The sequence below is a fragment of the Sminthopsis crassicaudata genome, chromosome 6 (genome assembly GCF_048593235.1).
Source record: "Sminthopsis crassicaudata isolate SCR6 chromosome 6, ASM4859323v1, whole genome shotgun sequence".
Classification (NCBI taxonomy): domain Eukaryota; kingdom Metazoa; phylum Chordata; class Mammalia; order Dasyuromorphia; family Dasyuridae; genus Sminthopsis; species Sminthopsis crassicaudata.
This window is the reverse complement of record NC_133622.1, coordinates 95,000,135-95,019,580: the sequence shown is the minus strand read 5'-3', so window position 1 is coordinate 95,019,580 and position 19,446 is coordinate 95,000,135.

The following is a 19,446-nucleotide window of genomic DNA, read 5'->3' as shown; positions in this document are numbered from 1 at the left end:
AACCACTCTGGAGAGCAATTTGAAACTATGTTTAAAGGGCTATAAAACTGTGAATATCCTTTGATGTAGCAGTGTCTCTATTTGGTCTGTATTCCAAAAAGATCATAAAAGAAAAAAAAAACTACATATGCAAAAATGTTTGCAGCAGTCCTTTTTGTAGAGTCAAGAAACTAGAAATTGAGCCCATCAGCTGGGGAATAGCTGAATAATTTATGGTATATGAATGTAATGGAATATTATTGTTCTCTAAGAAATGATGAACAGGATGATTTCAGAAAAACTTGAAAAGACTTACAGGAACTCATGCTATAATGTGAAGTGAGCACGACCAAGAGTACATAGTACACAGTAATAAGATTAAGTGAAGATCAACTGTGATGGACCTGGCTCTTTTCAACAACAAGCTGATTCAAGGCAATTCCAAAAGATTTATGATGGAAAGTACCATCAACTTCAGGAGAGAATTATGGAGACTGAATATGGATCGAAGCATAATGTTTTCACCTTTATTGTTGTTTGCTTCTCAGTTTTTTTTCTTTCTTGTGTTTTTCTCTCTTTTGATATCTGATTGTACACACAAACACACACACACACACATACACACACACACACATCTATGGTTTTTTTATGCAGCATAACAAATATGAAAATATGTTTAGAAGAACTGCATGTTTAACCTACATCAGATTGCTTGCTCCCTTGAGAAGGGAGAGAAAGGAGAGGGAGAAAAATGTGGAATACAAGATATTGCAGAGATGAATGTTGAAAACTATCTTTGCATATGTTTGGAAAAATAAAATACTATTAAAACAAGAGTACTTAAATTGTGTATCTAATTTCCTTCTCATAGAAAAACTGATGTAGAATTCTATAAATTATCTATATTAGCATTGTTTGCTAGTGTGAAAATTTCTCATTTTTATAGCTTTTCTAATTTTGAATAGGAAATTTAGTTTATATAAATGTACTCTTTAAAACAATAAAATTTCTACTATATCAGATTTATAAAACTAAAAGAGTGGGTGTCCAAAATAGGCACATCCATTAAGACAAATGCATAGACTTTCATTCCCAATTCCCAATTCTCATTTCCTCCCCCTATTTCCCGATTGTCTGGATGCCTCCAGTTTTATAGCCTATCCTAGGTGTCAACCCCCCTCGCCCCCAATATGAGTATTCACTCTCACATTTTTGGACCTCTCTTCTTCTTATTTTAACCCAGGTTCAGTTTTAACAGAGTGGGTTTCTTTATTGCATAGGCATCCACACCTTAATAAGTGATATGCAAAAACAACATATCTCAACATTTTTTTCATATATTTATGGCACTGTGCCAAACAATAAAATAATTGCTTTCCCTCAAGTAGCTTGCACTCTACAGAAAGATGCATTTTAACAGATAAATGTATTATCTTTAAGGAAATTAATTAATAGGATATTAGGAAAAAAAGTTTCTGTAAAAAATTAACATTTGAACTTAACTTTACTGTAATTAAATGTTCTGAAAGAGAGCATTCACGACTTCATATGTTTAATAAGGGTTCTTGTAAAGGGCTAGAACTGAGAAGATGCACTTAGCCAAGATAACCTAGCCCTTAAGTCTAATTACCAATTGGACAATTCTCTATTAACATGCTTGGAGGATAACCCTACTCAACTCTGTGCTGACTCGATCTGTGGGTGTGGACAAAGAAGGGGAAGAGAGAGATCAGAGGGTGGAGTAGAACAGGCAGGATCATTTTTTAGTGGTGGAGAGAGAGAAAAGAGGTGTGGAGATTCATATATCTAATCCCCTGACAGTGACCCCAAAAGACCAAGAAAAAAGACTTTTGTCTATCCTGACTTCGCCTGATTCTAAGATATCCAAGGTACTAACAAGGTCACTATAGGTTCTATTGCTTGCCTCTCAATGGTTGAAGAAGAAACTGGGAGAAAGGAAAGAATTTAGAACTCTACTTTTTAAAAATGCAAAATATTATTTAAAAAATAAGGACATTATTCCAGGCAGGAATAAAGAATTGCTTGTCAAAGACATAGAGGCAAGAAATGGTGTACTGATTTTGATGAATTGTTGGACAATAAGTAAACATAGCTGAAACAGGGTGATTGAAGGAAAGTAATGTAAAATAAATTTGCTAGGTAAACTGAAACCAAATCATGAAGAGCTTTAAAGGTCTATCTATGGAATTTCCGTATGTCTTAGAAACAAAAGTGAGCTACTGAAGATTCTCAAGCAACATGGTGACACAGTAAATAATATAGTGATGTAATCAGTGATCCAAAAGCATGACATTGATGTTTTGTGTTTTAGGAAAATGCTTTTGGTAGCTCTGTGTAGCATGGGTTGGAAATTGTCGATAGTAGAAACTGGGAATACAGTTAGGAGGCTATTATAGTAGCCCAGATGAAAAATGATGAGAGTTTGAACAATGTTGGTGGAGAGAATAGAACAGATTTGAAAAGGTACTATGGAGGAAGAATCTAAGAAATTCTTTAGTGTTATTTGTCTTTCAAAAGAAAGCATGCCTATACACCTCAGGCATGATTCTGTTACTAATAGCCAGAATATTTTTTTATCATTTTCATTGCACACGTAGTTCAAGGACTGTCATAAAAGCCATGACTTTTTTTTTTTGACTTAGAAATAAAAGCTGCATTTCTACTGCTTTGATTACTTGCAGGTCAACCTGGAAGAAATTGCTCAGATCATTTTATATTTGATGTTTAAGACAACTAAGATCACCAAACTATTAAATGGTTTCGTCATATGTGAAAAAAAGTTTGACACTGGAAATGTTCTACTATAAAAATCAAGTATTGAGAAATGCATACCTATCATAGCAATTCAGCTATATTTTGAGCTTGCTGTTTTACATTTTTGACCTATTCTTCCATTGAAGGGTTTGTTAGGGGGAAAACAAAAAACAACAAACAACAAACAGACAAAAAAACAAAACAAAACAAAAAAAAAACCAAAACATTGATTTCACAGTAAAATCTTCATAGCATAAGACTTTTACAGACTAAAACATTGTTTGATGCTATGCTTATTAATTTATGTTTAAAATGTTAACTGTGAAGTAATATAGATTTTAAAAGTCTAATAATTTGCATATATATCATATTTATTTCTGGATATATCTGTTCCCTTCATCAGAGAGCTTTCCCTTACATGTGACATATTTTTTCTTAAAAACATATTGAAATTAAACATATCAATTGAGTCTCAAGATGCTTGTAAATTTCTACACACATGGATCTTCATTTTTCCAATAAAAGGAAAATATTATATGCTTATCTCCTCTCTGGATAGTCTTTGGTCATTATAATTATATAGCATAGTATTCATTTTCTTTTTATTAGCCCTTTAATTTATACTTTTATAGTAAAAGTATATATTGTTTCCATAGTTATGATGATTCCACTCTGAATTTGTTCATATGTCTTCCAAAATTTCTATGAATTCCTCCAAGTCATCATTAATTATAAGGCAATAATCTTGCATTCTTTTCATGTGCCACATTTTATTTAGACAATTTTCAGTCAATAAATCCTTACTTTCCTATTTTTTGTTTTCATATAACATTTCAAACATTTCTTTTATTTGTTAATATGTAAAATCTTTCACTTTCACAGGCTATATGCCTACTTATGAGATTTCTGAGTGAAGACTATGAACAGTTTAGTCAGTTCTTTTCATAAAATTTTGGGATATTTTACAGAATATTTGAAGTTATTCATAGTCCTATCTATAGCATATAAAGTGTGTCTTGTATTTCTGAAATCCTTTCTGAATGACATTATATCCAGTATTTATAATTATCATTGTTAATTTCCTGAGGGGCAATATAAAACCTTAGATTTGGTTTAATTTACATGTATCTTAATATTAGTGATTTGAAAAAAAGCCTTTCTAAAGGTTCTTAGCTTACAATTGTCTGGAGAATTTTTTTTGTTAATGTCCTTTTATCTATTAGTAGAATAGCTCATTTACTTTTCTTAGTATATATATATATATATATATGTGTGTGTATGTGTGTGTGTGTGTGTGTATGCATATACATACACACAAAGAGAGAGGAAGAGAAAATATATGCTGGATAGATAGATAATCTTGGATTTCATTATTTGATGCAAAACTATATATTGTTGCTAAACAATAGTTTGCTTTCATAGCCAAACTTCATTTATTTTCTTCAGGCAAATTTTGTGTAGCAGATGTTATCTTTCTTTTACCTTGTGATCTCCTCTATTATTAAAAATCTGCCTTTTCATCAGTTATGAAAATAATCTCCATTTCATTTTCCTCTAAGCATTTAGCTATATATTTAGATTATCTGATTTATGTTTGCATTTATATGTCTTTATTTAGATCATTTTTACATTTTGAAGGTATTTTGGCAAAAATAAACATAAGATGCCTATCTCAATCTGGTGTATGTGAAGTTTGTTGCCTAAATTCTTGGAAAATAGGAAAATCTTTCTAGAAAAGTTTAAATTTTTATCTTTTTTTAAAGTGGCTTGATGAATTTGGTTACTTCTAGTTCTTCATCTAGTCTCTTCCAAAAATTACTTTAACAATTTTAACAATGGGGGCAGAGCCAAGATGGCAAAGAATATATAGGTCTTTGAGCTCTTCCTGGCTTCCCTCAGATCAACACTAGATCAAGCATCTGAACTAGTTTTAGAGTGACAGAATCCACAAATTGTTTGAAGTGTAACAAATTTCCAGCAGAACACATTTTGGAAGAACTTCAGGAAAGATCTATTTCAATCAGACACAGTGAGGAGGCTGCCCAGTGCAGGTGCAGTGCAGGGACCCAGAATGGAGTGACCTCTGCAGGCTAGGGGAATCTTCTGGGAGGATCTTAGCCAAAATACAGCAGCATTGGCTACTCTGTCCTGGTTCAGAATCCAATGGATCACCAGACAAGTGGCAGGACCTCCAATGCAACTACAGAAGGCAAATAGTGAGCCACAAAACCCCAGAATAATGTGGGAATTTGGCCAATTGAAATAGATTAAAAATCTAACTGAAGAAAATAATTCACTAAAAATTAGAATTGAGCAAATTGAAGTGAATGAATCAATGAGACTTCAAGAATCAAAAAAAAAAAAAAAAAAAAACCTTCCCCAAAATGAAAAAAATAGAAGAAAATGTAAAATACCTCATTGGAAAAACAACTACCTGAAAAATAGATTCAGGAGAGACAATCAGACAATCTAAGAATGATTGGACTACGTGAAAACCATGATTTTAAAAATAAGAGCCAAGGCAGCATCTTTAAAAAAAAAAAAAAGAAAAAGAAAGAAAAGAAAAGAAAGAAAGGAAAGAAAGAAAGAAAGAAAGAAAGAAAGAAAGAAAGAAAGAAAGAAAGAAAGAAAGAAAGAAAGAAAGAAAGAAAGAAAGAAAGAAAGAAAGAAAGAAAGAAAGAAAGAAAGAAAGAAAGAAAGAAAGAAAGAAAGAAAGAAAGGAAGGAAGGAAGGAAGGAAGGAAGGAAGGAAGGAAGGAAGGAAGGAAGGAAGGAAGGAAGGAAGGAAGGAAGGAAAAAAGGAAGGAAGGAAGAAAGAAAGAAAGAAAGAAAGAAAGAAAGAAAGAAAGAAAGAAAGAAAGAAAGAAAGAAAGAAAGAAAGAAAGAAAGAAAGAAAGAAAGAAAGAAAGAAAGGAAGAAAGAAAGAAAGAAAGAAAGAAAGAAAGAAAGAAAGAAAGAAAGAAAGAAAGAAAGAAAGAAAGAAAGGAAGGAAGAAAGAAAGAAAGAAAGAAATTAAAATAATTAGCATAATGAGGAAGCCAAATTATCAATATTTGCAGATGATATGATGATATACTTAGAGAATACTAGAGAATCAATTTTAAAACTGCTAGAAACAATTCACAACTTCAGTAAAATTGTAGGATACAAAATATATCCACATAAATCATCAGCATTTCTATATGTTATCAGCAAAGTTCAGCAGCAAGAGATACAAAGAGAAATTCCATTTAAAATAATTGTAAAAACTATAAAACATTTAGGAGTTTATCTGAAATGGGCTCATGATTTAGAATAAGTGATACTACAAGCAAATTAGAAGAAAAAAAGATAATATATCTCTCAGCTCTATGGAGAAGGAAGAAATGTGTAGCTAAAAAAAACTAGAGTACATTATGAAATGCAAAATGAATAATTTTATTATATTAAGTTTAAAAGTTTTTTTATACAAACAAAGCCAATAAAGACAAGAAGGGAAATAGTAAATTGGGAATTTTTTTTTTTACATCCAAGGGTTTTGATATACACCTCATTTGTAAAATATAGAGAGAATAGACTCAGATTTATAAGAATAAAGTCATTCTCCAATTGATAAATGGTCAAATGATATGAACAGACAATTTTAAGATGTAGAAATTAAGACCATTTATACTCATAGGAAAAAATGTTCTAAATTACTGGAAATTAAGACAACTCTTGAGGTGCACTATACATCTCTCAGATTTGCTAAGATGTCAAAAAAAGACAATGATGAATGTTGGAGGGAAACTGGGACACTAATGAGTTGTTGGTGGAGTTGTGAACTGATCCAACCATATTAAAATGTATGTTCTTACTTCTTAGGATTTTTAGCATAAGTGATTATTGTGTTTTTCTGTGCCTGTTGTTTTAATGCTGTCTTTGGTTTATTGTCATAAATATTGTCATTTGCTTACCTAATGGTAAACCATCCCTCTTTCTAAATATCTGGTAGTCATTTTTAAAGATTTTTTTTTTAAATTGCATTGCTATTCATGAGTGTTATGATTGTATGGTTTTTCTTTGCTCTCTTCCATCTTTATTAGATATTAGAAGCATATTTCTCTCATAAAAATTGATAGACTATGTTCAAAGGCATATTAATTAAAGGTCTTATATCTCGCCCAGTGTTCCCAACTATCTATGGCCCCCACAATTATACTTCTCATTAGTGGGTATTCCCATGACAGATTCATACTTTAAATAAGAGCTTACCAAATTCAGTTCTGAGATTATTTTCTGTTCTATGTTCTAGAAGTCTAAAAAATATATACTATTTAATAATTAAATGAAAGATCTACATTGTATGTATCTTTATATTTTTGTGTGTATTTATATTTTAAAGGAGAGAGTTCAATAAATACTGAACTAATATTAATATGTCCAATATTAATAAGGCTAAACTAATAATGGAAAAACTCACTTTTTTAAGTGGAAAAAGGGAGTCAGAAATGAGCTTCATAAGAAAAAGCATCAGGTTCAGACTGATATACAAGTCAATTCTAACAAACACTTAAAGAACAACTAATTCTAGTACTAAATAAATTATTTGGAATAATAGGCAAAAGGATCATACTAAATTCCTTTTATGCAAGAAATATGATAATGATAATTAAGCCAAGAAAAGTAAAAACAGATAAGAAAATTATAAACCAATTTCCTTAATGATAATGGGCACAAAAATCCTTAAAAGAAATACTACTGCAACGTTTAAAAACTGCAACAATGTATTATAAAGATTATACATTGTGATCAAGTGGGAGTTATACAAGAGAATGCAGGAATAGTTTAACATAAGAGAAATTATTAACATACTTGATTACATCAACAATAAAAGCTTTACAATTAGATAATAGTGTAGTATAACAAGCAAATGCCAACACCAGGACCCTCCATATGTCTCAGCCAGAGAATAAGCAGATTCCAGCTCTAAGAACCAGTATGACAGCATAGCCCCAAGCAAAGAGGAAACCTACAAAAAGTTAAGTGGAAAAGCAAATACAAAAACTAATGTAGCAAAACAATACTTTAAAAGTTAGAATTGGGAAGGGAAAGCTAATGACTGAATGAAACAATAAGAATAAATAAAAGAAATACAAAAGAAAGAAAAAATGGAAGAAAACGCAAAATACCTCATGGTAAAATCAAGTGACATAGAAAATAGAATGAGAAGAGACATTATCAGCATCACTGGAAAACCATACTCAAAAGTTGGATCTGGACAGTGTCTTTCAAGAAATTATCAAGGACAACTTCCCAGATGTTCTGGAACTAGAGGGCAAAATAGACATTGAAAGACTCCACTAGCCATCTACCAATCATCTCAGGAAAAAAGTCCCAAAATAAAAATTCCAAGGAACACTGTAGCCAAACTTCAGAATTACTAGCTCAAGGAAAAAAAATATTATAAGTGGCCATAAAGAAACAATTAAAATATCAGGGAGCCACAATCAGAATTACACAGAACTTGGCAGCTGCAACATTAAAATATCAGAAGTCATGGAACATGATATTTTGGAAGTCAAAGATACAACTAAGAATCATTTCCTTGCAAATTTAAGCATAATACATCAAGGGGGAAATTGGCCATTCAATGTATAAAATAATTTTAAGCTTTCACAAGAAGACCAGAATTAAACTAAAATTTGATCTCCAATGTCTAGACTCAAACATTAATACATAAAAAGGGGAAAGAAAGCATTAGGGATTCAATAAACTCAACTGCTTACATCCCTATATGGGAAAATGATATTTGAAATTCTTAACAGTTTTATGACATAGTATAATTAGAAGGAATATACATAGACAGAGGGTATGATAATGAAGTGACTTTTAGGGAATGACAAAAAAATTAAGGAATGAGAAAGAAGAGTTAAAGAAAATGCAGAAGAGTGCAGAAGGAAGGAAGAGTAAATTATTTTTGGCACAATAGATAAATTATTTCACATGAAGAGATACAAAAAGGCTCATTACAGTGGATGCAAAGATGGAAGCATGGTCAATGGGAATTGCTTGAATATTGTTCTCTTCTCTATTGAGTCAAAGAGAGAATAATATATGCAATCACTAGAATATAGAAATCTATCTTATCTGAAGGAAGTAGGATGATAGAAGGGACAACAAATCTCAGGAAGATGTTTAAAAATCATTGACTATGTGCAGAAGATATATTGGAACAGGAACCTAACTCCTCACTAAGGATGAAGCTCAGAGATGAAGAAGAGAAAACAATTACATACATATATATATATATATATATATATATATATATATATATATATATGTCTTAATGGGCAGGCAAAGGAGAAAGTATCCAATGATAGAAAGTCACTTTGGTAATAGAGAAGACAAGAGGTCATTTTTAGCATAGTATACTGAAGTTTAAGAAACAATCTTTTATCTCAGAGAATAATATCCAATGGTCCTGCCCAAAAAGAATTTATAGAAAAAAATTTAAAAGCACTTTAAAAATCAAATGAGAGATTAAGGTGATTTGTTTTAAAGAACATTCAGATCATTATGCAATAAAAATTATATGCATTATAAGAGAAAGTAAACCAAAAGTTTATTGGAAGTTAAATAATGTAATGGGTAAAACAGCAAATCATAGACACAATAAATAATTTCATCCAAGAGAATGACAATAATGAGACAACATACCAAAATGTATGGGATGCAGACAAGGGGAAATTTTAAACCTCTAGATGCTTAATTGCATACAATGGAGAAAGAGAATATCAATGAATTGGGCTTACAACTAAAAAAGCTAGAAAAAGAACAAATAAAAAAAAACCTCTCAAATGCCTGATTTGAAATTCTGGAAATAAAAGGGGACATTAATAAAACTGAAATAAGAAAACTATTAATAAATAAAACTAAGAGTTAGTTTTATGAAAAAAAAACAACAAAATAGATAAACTTTTACTTAATTTGATTGGAAAAAGAAAAAAAAATCAAATTGTTAGTCTCAAAAGTGAAAAAGGAAATCTTTTCACCAAAGAAGAGAAAATTAGAGCAATAATGAGGAGTTATTTTGCTCAACTATATGCCAACAAATGTGATCATCTAAATGAAAGGAAGGAATATCTACAAAAATATAGATTTCCCAGATTAACAGAAAAGGAAATAAATTATTTAAATAGTCCCATTTTAGAAAGACAAATAGAACAAACTAATAATCAGCTCCCTAAGAAAAATCTCCAAGGCCAGATGTCTTTACATATGAATTCTACCAAACATTCAAAGAACAATTAATTCCAATACTATATAAACTATTTGAAAAAAATAGGGAAAGAAGAAATCCTACCAAATTCCTTTTATGACACAAATATTGTGTTGATAGCTAAACCAGAGTGGGTGAAAACAGAGAAAGAAAATTAAAGACCAATTTTCCTAATGAATATTGATGCAAAAAATTTAAATAAAATATTAGCAAAAAAAAATTACAGAAAGAAATCCCCAGGGTAATACACTATGACCAAGTAGGATTTATTCCAGGAATGCAGTGCTAGTTCAATATTAGAAAAACTATTAGCATAATTTACTATATCAATAATAAAACTAATAAAAATCATATGATTTTCTCAATAGATAATCATATGATTTTATATGATATGATTATCTCAATAGATGCAGAAAAAACATTTGATAAAATCCAACACCCATTCCTATTTTAAAAATCCAGAAAGTATAGGAAAAAATGGACTTTTCCTTAAAATGATCAGTAGCATCTATTAAAAACCATCAGCAAGCATCATATGTAATGGGGACAAACTAAAACCATTCCCAATAAGATCAGGAGTGAAACAAGGCTACCCAATATCACCATTACTATTCAATATTGTATTAGAAATGTTAGTTTTGGCAAAAAGAGAAGAAAAAGAGATTAAAGGAATTAGAGTAATGAGGAACCAAATTATCACTCTTTGCAAATGGTGTAATGGTATACTTAAAAAAAAAAAAACCTAGAAAACCAACTAAAAAACTATTAGAAATAATTCACAATTTTAGCAAAGTTGCAGGTTATAAAATAAATCCATATAAACCATCAGAATGTTTATATATTACCAACAAAGTCCAGCAACTAGAGATACAAAAAAATTCCATTCAAAATAACTGTTGATAGTATAAAATATTTGGGAATCTATCTGCCAAGGGAAAGTGGAGAACTATATGAACACAATTACAAAACACTTTGCACACAAAGTCAGATCTAATCAGTTTGAAAAATATCAAATGCTCTTGAGTAGGCTGAGCAAATATAATAAAAATGGCAATACTACCTAAATTAGTCTACCTATTTAGTGCCATATAAATCAACTCCCAAGAAATTCTTTTACAGATCTAGAAAAAAGTTCATATGGAAGAACAAAAGGTCAAGAATTTCAAGGGAATTAAAAAAAAAAAAAAAAAAAAAAAAGCAATGAAGGTGGCCTAGCTGTTCCAGATCTAAAACTATATTATAGAGTAGCCATCACTAAAACTATTTGGTATTGGCTAAGAAATAGAGTAGTCCATTAATGGAATACATTAGGACCACAGGGCAAAATAGTAAATAACTATAGCACTCTAGTATTTGACAAACCCAAAGACCCCAGCTTTTTTTATAAAATCTCACTATATCACAAAAATTGTTGGGAAAATTGGAAACTAGTACAGAAGAAATTAGGGCTCAAGCCACACCTAACACTACATACCAAGATAGATCTAAATGGATTCATGATTCAGACATAAAGAGTGATATTACAAGCAAGTTAGTAGAACACAGGAGAGCTTACTTCTCAGATCTGTAGAGAAAAAAGGAATTTGAGTCCAAAGAAGAACTGGAACTCATAATTTTAAATTTTGATTATAGATAGATAAATAATTTTGATCATATTAAAGTTAAAAATTTTTTGTACAAACAAAACTAATGCAGGCAAGATCAGAAGGGAAGCAATAAATTGGAAAATCATTTTTACATTTAAGGGTTCTGATAAAGGTCTCATTTCTAAAATATATAGAGAATTGACTAAAATGTATAAGAATTTAAGCCATTCTCCAATTGATAAATGGTCAAATGATATAAACAGACAATTTTCAAATGAAGAAATTAAAATTTCTAATCATATGAGAAGGTTTTCTAAATCACTATTGATCAGAGAAATGCAAAGTAAGACAACTATGAGATACCACTATATATCTATCAGATTGGCTAAGATGACCGGAAATGACAAGGATGAATGTTGGATGGGATGTGGAAAAACTGGGATACTAATATGTTGTTGGTGGAACCGTGAACAGATCCAGCCATTATGGGGAGCAGTTTGGAACTATGTTAAAAAAAAAAAAAAAAAAGGTTATAAAACTGTGCATACCCTTTGACCCAGCAGTGTTTCTATTGGATCTATATCCCAAAGAGATCTTAAAGAAAGGAAAGGGACCCACATGTACAAAAATATAGTGGAAAGAAATTGGAAACTGAGTGGATGTCCATCAGTTGGAGAATAGCTGAATAAATTATGATATATGAATATTATCAAAATGGGTCCATGATTTAGACATAAATAACCAGATCATAAATAAATTAGAGGAACACAGGATAGTTTACCTCTCAGACTTGTGGAGGAGAAAGGAATTTGTGACCAAAGGAGAACTAGAGATCATTATTGATCACAAAATAGAAAATTTTGATTACATCAAATTAAAAAAGCTTTTGTACAAACAAAACTAATGCAAACAAGATTAGAAGGGAAGTAACAAATTGGGAAAACATTTTTACAGTTAAAGGTGCTGATAAAGGCCTCATCTCCAAAATATACAGAGAATTGACTCTATAAGAAATCAAGCCATTCTCCAATTGATAAATGGTCAAAGGATATGAACAGACAATTTCAGATGATGAAATTGAAACTATTTCCACTCATATGAAAGAGTGTTCCAAATCACTATTGATCAGAGAAATGCAAATTAAGACAACTCTGAGATACCACTACACACCTGTCAGATTGGCTAAGATGACAGGAACAAATAATGATGAATGTTGGAGGGGATGTGAGAAAACTGGGACACTGATGCATTGTTGGTGGAGTTATGAAAGAATCCAACCATTCTGGAGAGTAATCTGGAATTATGCCCAAAAAGTTATCAAACTGTGCATACCCTTTGATCCAGCAGTGCTACTACTGGGATTTTATCCCAAAGAAATACTAAAGAAGGGAAAGGAACCTGTATGTGCCAAAATGTTTGTGGCAGCCCTTTTTGTAATGGCTAGAAACTGGAAAATGAATGGATACACATCAATTGGAGAATGGTTGGGTAAATTATGGTATATGAATGTTATGGAATATTATTGTTCTATAAGAAATGACCAGCAGGATGAATACAAAGAGACTTGGAGAAACTTACATGAACTGATGCTGAATGAAATGAGCAGAACCAGGAGATCATTATACACTTCAACAACAATACTGTATGAAGATGTATTTTGATGGAAGTGGATATCTTCAACAAAGAGAAGACCTAAGTCAGATCCAATTGATCAACGATGGACAGAATCAGCTACACCCAAAGAAGGAACACTGGGAAATGAGTGTAAACTGTTTGCATTTTTGTTTTTCTTCCCAGGTTATTTTTACCTTATGAATCCAATTCTTCCTTTGCAACAACAACAACAACAAAAATTCGGTTCTGCACACATGTATTGTATGTAGGATATACTATAACATATTTAATATGTATGGGAATGCCTGCCATCTAGGGGAGGGGTGGAGGGAAGGAGGAGAAAATTCAGAACAGAAGGTAGTTCAAGGGATAATGTAAAAATTATCCATGCATATGCACTGCCAAAAAAAAGTTATATTTATAAAATTAATTAAAAAAAGAAGAGAAAAATATATTAATGTTATGGAATATTATTGTTCTATAAGAAATGAGGATGATTTTAGAGAGGCCTGAAGAGACTTACATGAATTGATACTAAGTGAAATGAGTAGAACCAGATCATTGCACATGGCAATATCAATATTATATGATGATCAATTCTGATGAACATGACTCTTTCCAGCAATGAAATGATTAATGTCAGTTTCAATAATCTTGTGATGAAGAAAGCTATTTACACCCAGAGAGAGGATTGTAGGAACTGAATGTGGATCACAATATAACATTCTCACTCTTTTTGTTATTGTTCGCTTGCATTTTCTTTTTCTTATTCATTTACTCTCTTTTCTTTTTGATCTGATCTTTCTTGAGCAGCAAAAGAATTGTATAAATATTACATATTGGATTTAACATATATTTTAACATGTTTAACATAAACTGGATTGCCTGCTGTCTAGGGGAGAGGCTCATGAAAAGGAAGAGAAAATCTGAAATATAAGGCTATTCAAGAGTCAATGTTGTCAAATTATCCAATTATGCATATGTTTTGAAAATAAAAAGCTTTTATAAAAGAAAAAGAAATGATTAAAGAAAATTGCCCTGAAGTGTTAGAACAAGAGGGAAAATTAGAATAGAAACAAACAAAAAAAAAAAAAAAACCCATCAATCATGCCTGAAAGAGATCTTATGAGAAAAACCTACAGGAACATCACTGACAAATTCCAAAATCCCCAGGTCAAGGAGAAAATATTACAAGTAACCCCCCCCAAAAAAAAAATCAGTTTAAATACAATGGAACCACAATTAGAATTACACAAGACCTAGAAGCAACTATAGTAAAATTCTACAGGTTTTACAACTCTATAATTCAAAGAGCAAAAGAACTGGAATTGAGTCCAAAAAATAATATAAACAACAAATTTAAGCATAATTTAAAATTTAAATTTAAGCAAATTTAAGCATAATCCTGAAGAGAAAAATTGGCAGACTTCAATGAATAGGCAGACTTTCAGGATTTTACTCCAAAAAGACCTGAATATAATAGAAAAAATTAATATACAAGACCCAAGAAAAATATGTTAAACACAAAAAACTAAATATAAAGCACTCAATAAGGACAAACTTTATGTTTTGTATGTGGAAATGTAAACCATTATGTCTAAAATTGTCATTAGTCTGAATGAAAAATTGAAGTATAGCTAAATATGATGTGATTCTACAAAGCAAAAAAAAAATAGGAAAAGTTAAAAATACTAATTATTTTATACAATTGAGAGGAAGAACTAACATAGAGGAACTAGATGAAAGAGGGGCATTGGTAGTTCTGGAATTACTCTCATCAAGAATGTGTTAGAAAAAACAAAGGAACACTACATAGATAGGTAAGTGATAGATAGGAAGAAGAGTATAAAAGTTTTCTAAAATCAGAAATAAAATAAGAGGCTAATGGAATGGGGAGAGAGCATAAGGGAGGAAATTTTATTTATTTATTTATTTTTAATTATTTAAATAGTCCCATTTTATTTTTTTTTCTGTTATAGACAATTATAAATTTTCTTTTTTTTAAAATTTTTTATTTAGAATTTTCCCCACAGTATATATGCATGAGTAATTTTTTTATAATATTATCCCTTGTATTCATTTTTCCAAATTATCCCCCCCTCCCTCCACTCCCTCCCCCTGATGACAGGCAATCCCTTACATTTTACATGTGTTTCAATATAACCTAGATACAATATATGTGTGTAAATACCATTTTCTTGTTGCACATTAAGTATTAGATTCCAAAGGTATAAATAACCTGGGTAGATAGACAGTAATGCTAACAATTTACATTCATTTCCCAGTGTTCCATCTCTGGGTGTAGTTATTTCTGTCCATCATTGATCAACTGGAAGTGAGTTGGATCTTCTTTATGTTGAAGATATCCACTTCCATCAGAATACATCTTCATACAACATTGGAGTGTACAGCGATCTTCTGGTTCTGTTCATTTCACTCAGCATCAGTTGATGTAAGTCTCAGGGAGGGAATTTTAAAGTAAACTCAATTCACAGCAGATCAGAGTTAAAGAGAAAACAACATACATATTTAGAAGGAACAAAAGTCTTCTACATTTAAAAAGAAATAAGGTATAGGAATAGGAAAATAGGGGAATTATAAAAGAATGTGTAGATTAATGGGAAAGAGGTAAAATATGTAGAAAAAAATGAGGCCAGATAGAGATTAGAGAATATTTAATAATTTATTTAATGGGAGAGATTTACTGGGAACAAATGAATCCATGATTTGGTCCCAGGACTGAATGAGACTGTCATCTCCAAGAATCCAGCAAACAAGGAGAGTTCTCAATGACTTATATACATGTGGCTCAGACTCAGGGGGTAGACTGAGGCGGTGGCAGAGTCAGGGTGCTGGGAATAGGACTCTGATAATCCTGTTCTGAGAGAGTGAAGGGAGGCATAGAAGGAAGGGATGCATCTCCACAGAGATGGGGAGAGGTATCTTGATAAGACAGTATCTGCATTCAGGTAGCTTGGGATTGGGAGAGGCCTTCTGATATTCTAAAACATAAGATCTTTTATCCTTATCAAATATTCTGATAAAGAGGGAGGGAAGGTTTTGTAGGACTGAGGTTTGAGAAGCAGGGAAACTGAGTTAGGAAAATTATGGAAACTGAGAACTGTGGCATAATGTAAGCATATGAAGAAGTGCTCTAAATCATTTTTGATTAGAGGAATTCAAATTTAAACAATTATGAGGCGTCCCCTCACACTTATCAGAGTGGCTAATAAGATAAAAAAGGAAAATGATAAATGTTGGAGAGGATGTGGGAAAATTGATATAGCAATGAATTGCTGATGGAGTTGTGAACTGATTCAACCATTCTGGAGAGCAATTTAGAACTATACTCAAAAGAACAAACAATAGTGCATGACTGTAATGGAATACTTATTGTGCAATAAGAAATGACAGAAATTTTTATCCCCCTTTTGAATATAATCTTATCATAGGCAGAGATTATGTTTTTATCTTTCTTTGTATTCTCAGCACTTAGCAAACTATTTGGAATATTTTAAGAATGTTCCAAACTAAAAGCTTGTTGACTATGCAGTGACTGATTAGATATGAAATTCTGTTTTGGCTATGATAATGTCTTTTGATAACTTTTTAAAATTCACATTAATATTCAAAGACTGAATTATTAAACAAAATGCTGAATAAATTGGAATATAAACATTCTATGTCTCCATGATTAGTAACAAAAGTATTATATTTTGAAGTAATAAAAATCTTATAGAATTTTTATGTTACAAATTCTTTCTAGAAAATAATTGGGCCATTTTCTATAAGATAAAAAATTTCAGGGAGAATAATTATACATACCACATCCCTGTTCATTATTTTTTATCTATTTGGTTCATCTTCTCCCATTCCTGCTCATTCCAAAAAAAAACAAAAAAAAAACAAAAAAAAAAAAAAAAAAAAACAGGGCATAGTCTAAAAACAAACAAACAATCATTAAAAACTCCCAGACCACCCTGTCCTCAGCACCTCTACTGGTTTGGGATGGAACTTTTTCTATAGTTTCCTTCTCTTGTGTTTCTGTTTCTCTCTGTTTCTGTCTCGCTAACTCTACCTTTCTCACTGTTTCTCTCTGTGTGTCTCTCTGTCTCTTTCTCTGTCTCTGTCTTTCTCTCTCCCTCCCTCCCCCCTTATCTCCTTCCTTTCCTCTATCCCGCTTCCTTTCCTTCTTTTTCTTCTTCTTTCTTTCCCTCTCACTCTCCTACTTCTAACTCTCCTACTTCTCCCTCTTTCTCTTCCCCCCACCCCAGGTGTGTCTGTCTGTATGTCTTTAAATCCCTTAAAATTGGAGAAATTAGAAGTATTCAGAGAGGAACACCCACTACATTGGACATAAAAATATATTGTCTAGGAAGAATCATTTTGAGATGCTCTGCTTTTTAAAGATCTACTAGATTGTTAGTAAAAGAAAATAAAAGTAAGGTTGGCTCAATATTGCCCCCAGGTGACTTATAAATTACAAATTTCAGCAAAAGAAGAGATTTTAGCACTATGGAATCACATCTTTCTGAGTCTGAGACTATTTAAGTTTGTGCTTTTAAAATTTGTATACAGCAAAATGCCCTTCTCTGAGATCAACCAAATATATTAATGTGAAATGTCAATTGGGATTTTTTTAAAAAAGAGAAAATATAACCAGAGAAATTTCTTTATAGGACCAAGCCCAATATGAGGTTACTCTCTCTACTTCCTCATAGAGCCTTCCTTTTAATGGTGTCTTTCTCCTGATTCTAGTTAACTCTGTTTAGTTTACTAAATACCTCTATGGATCGAACCTACCAAATAGCATAAGCCTCATATTGTAAAAATGTGTTTGGCATAGTAAATAGATAAGTAGAAAATTGAAAAATAAATTATAAAGGGATTCTTTAAACTCCTAGCAAGCAGTTTTCCTTTTTCATACTATGGGACCCTGAGGCTAGCAAGAAGTCTTCTAGTTTCAGTTCAGGATTTCAAATGCAAGCATGCTTTCTGCTTTTTGCCTTGCTCCCTAGGCCTAGACTCCTCTTCCTCTTTCCGATTTTTTCCTTTCAACTCAAATTTCCTATCAGGATGAGCAAGAGTCTTCTTTGTAGTCTGAAGGTATTTTCTAGTACATACCAAAGAGTTTAACTAAGAATTCTCTACTCTTTCAGGTCAAGAGAGGGGTAAGAAGGAAGGGAAGATAAAGGAACCCAGAGGGAATGTGACAATAGATTTTGAATTATTAAAGACTTTAAATGACATCAAATCGAACCCCTCAGTTTATATTTGGGGAAAATGAAATTCAAATGATGTGGACTGATTGTATTCCCTTAATAGGAAGAAGCCCAACCAGCTATTATTGGACATAATCAATTCCCAGACTTCTTGTTTATATTATAGAGGGTTTGTGAGTGTGTGGGGCAGTGACCCTTAACCAAATTAAAATCAGAAATGCTCAAGGTTAAAAGCCAAAAAAAAAAAAAAAAAAAAAAAAAACAATCTCTGAGAAAGGGCAACTCTCAACAGACAAGATGTCAGTAGAGAAGTACAAACCACAAACTGCAAAACACATGATTAAATAGACCTTAAACAAGGAATCCTCTCCTCTTTTCTCCCATTGTCTGAGAGAATCCAGGCTTACATTCTAAACAGGGGAATCTATTTCAGAAACAAAATAATAATTCAAACTTCTTTAGAGAATTGCTATACAAGCAGATATTCTTAGATGAGAGAATTCTGTTACCTGAATTCCCAAAGCCATCTTCACCTTAAAAAAAAAAATACCTACATGCTAATTAAGAGATGTTTATCTAAGACAATGGAACACCTGCAGCTTTTTAGCTATTGTAAAGTTTCAAGGAAGGCATAGTTCAAGACCACATTCCCATGAGGGGTCTTCACTCAGTTTATTCCATTTGTGAGAAAGGAATCTCCACTGTTTATCTACAACCTCTGTGCATCTTTAAACAACATATGAAATATTGATTAGCATATCTTTAGACAGGTCTGAGACCTGCTCTACCAGCTGTATTCCATCTGGCTCCTTGCTCCCTTCCTCTGCATCTGCCTTTACTTCTCTAGTTTCCCTGAGAAATCCCCAAAGATGTATTTCTTCTATAAAAGATCTGCTTATAATGAAAATCTTTGCTAAATTCTTTTCAGGACTAAGCCAATGATGAGGTTACTCTGTTTTCTTCCTCATAGTGCCTTCCTTTTAATAGCATCTTTCTTTTTATTCTAGCTAACTCTGGTTAGTCTGCTAAAC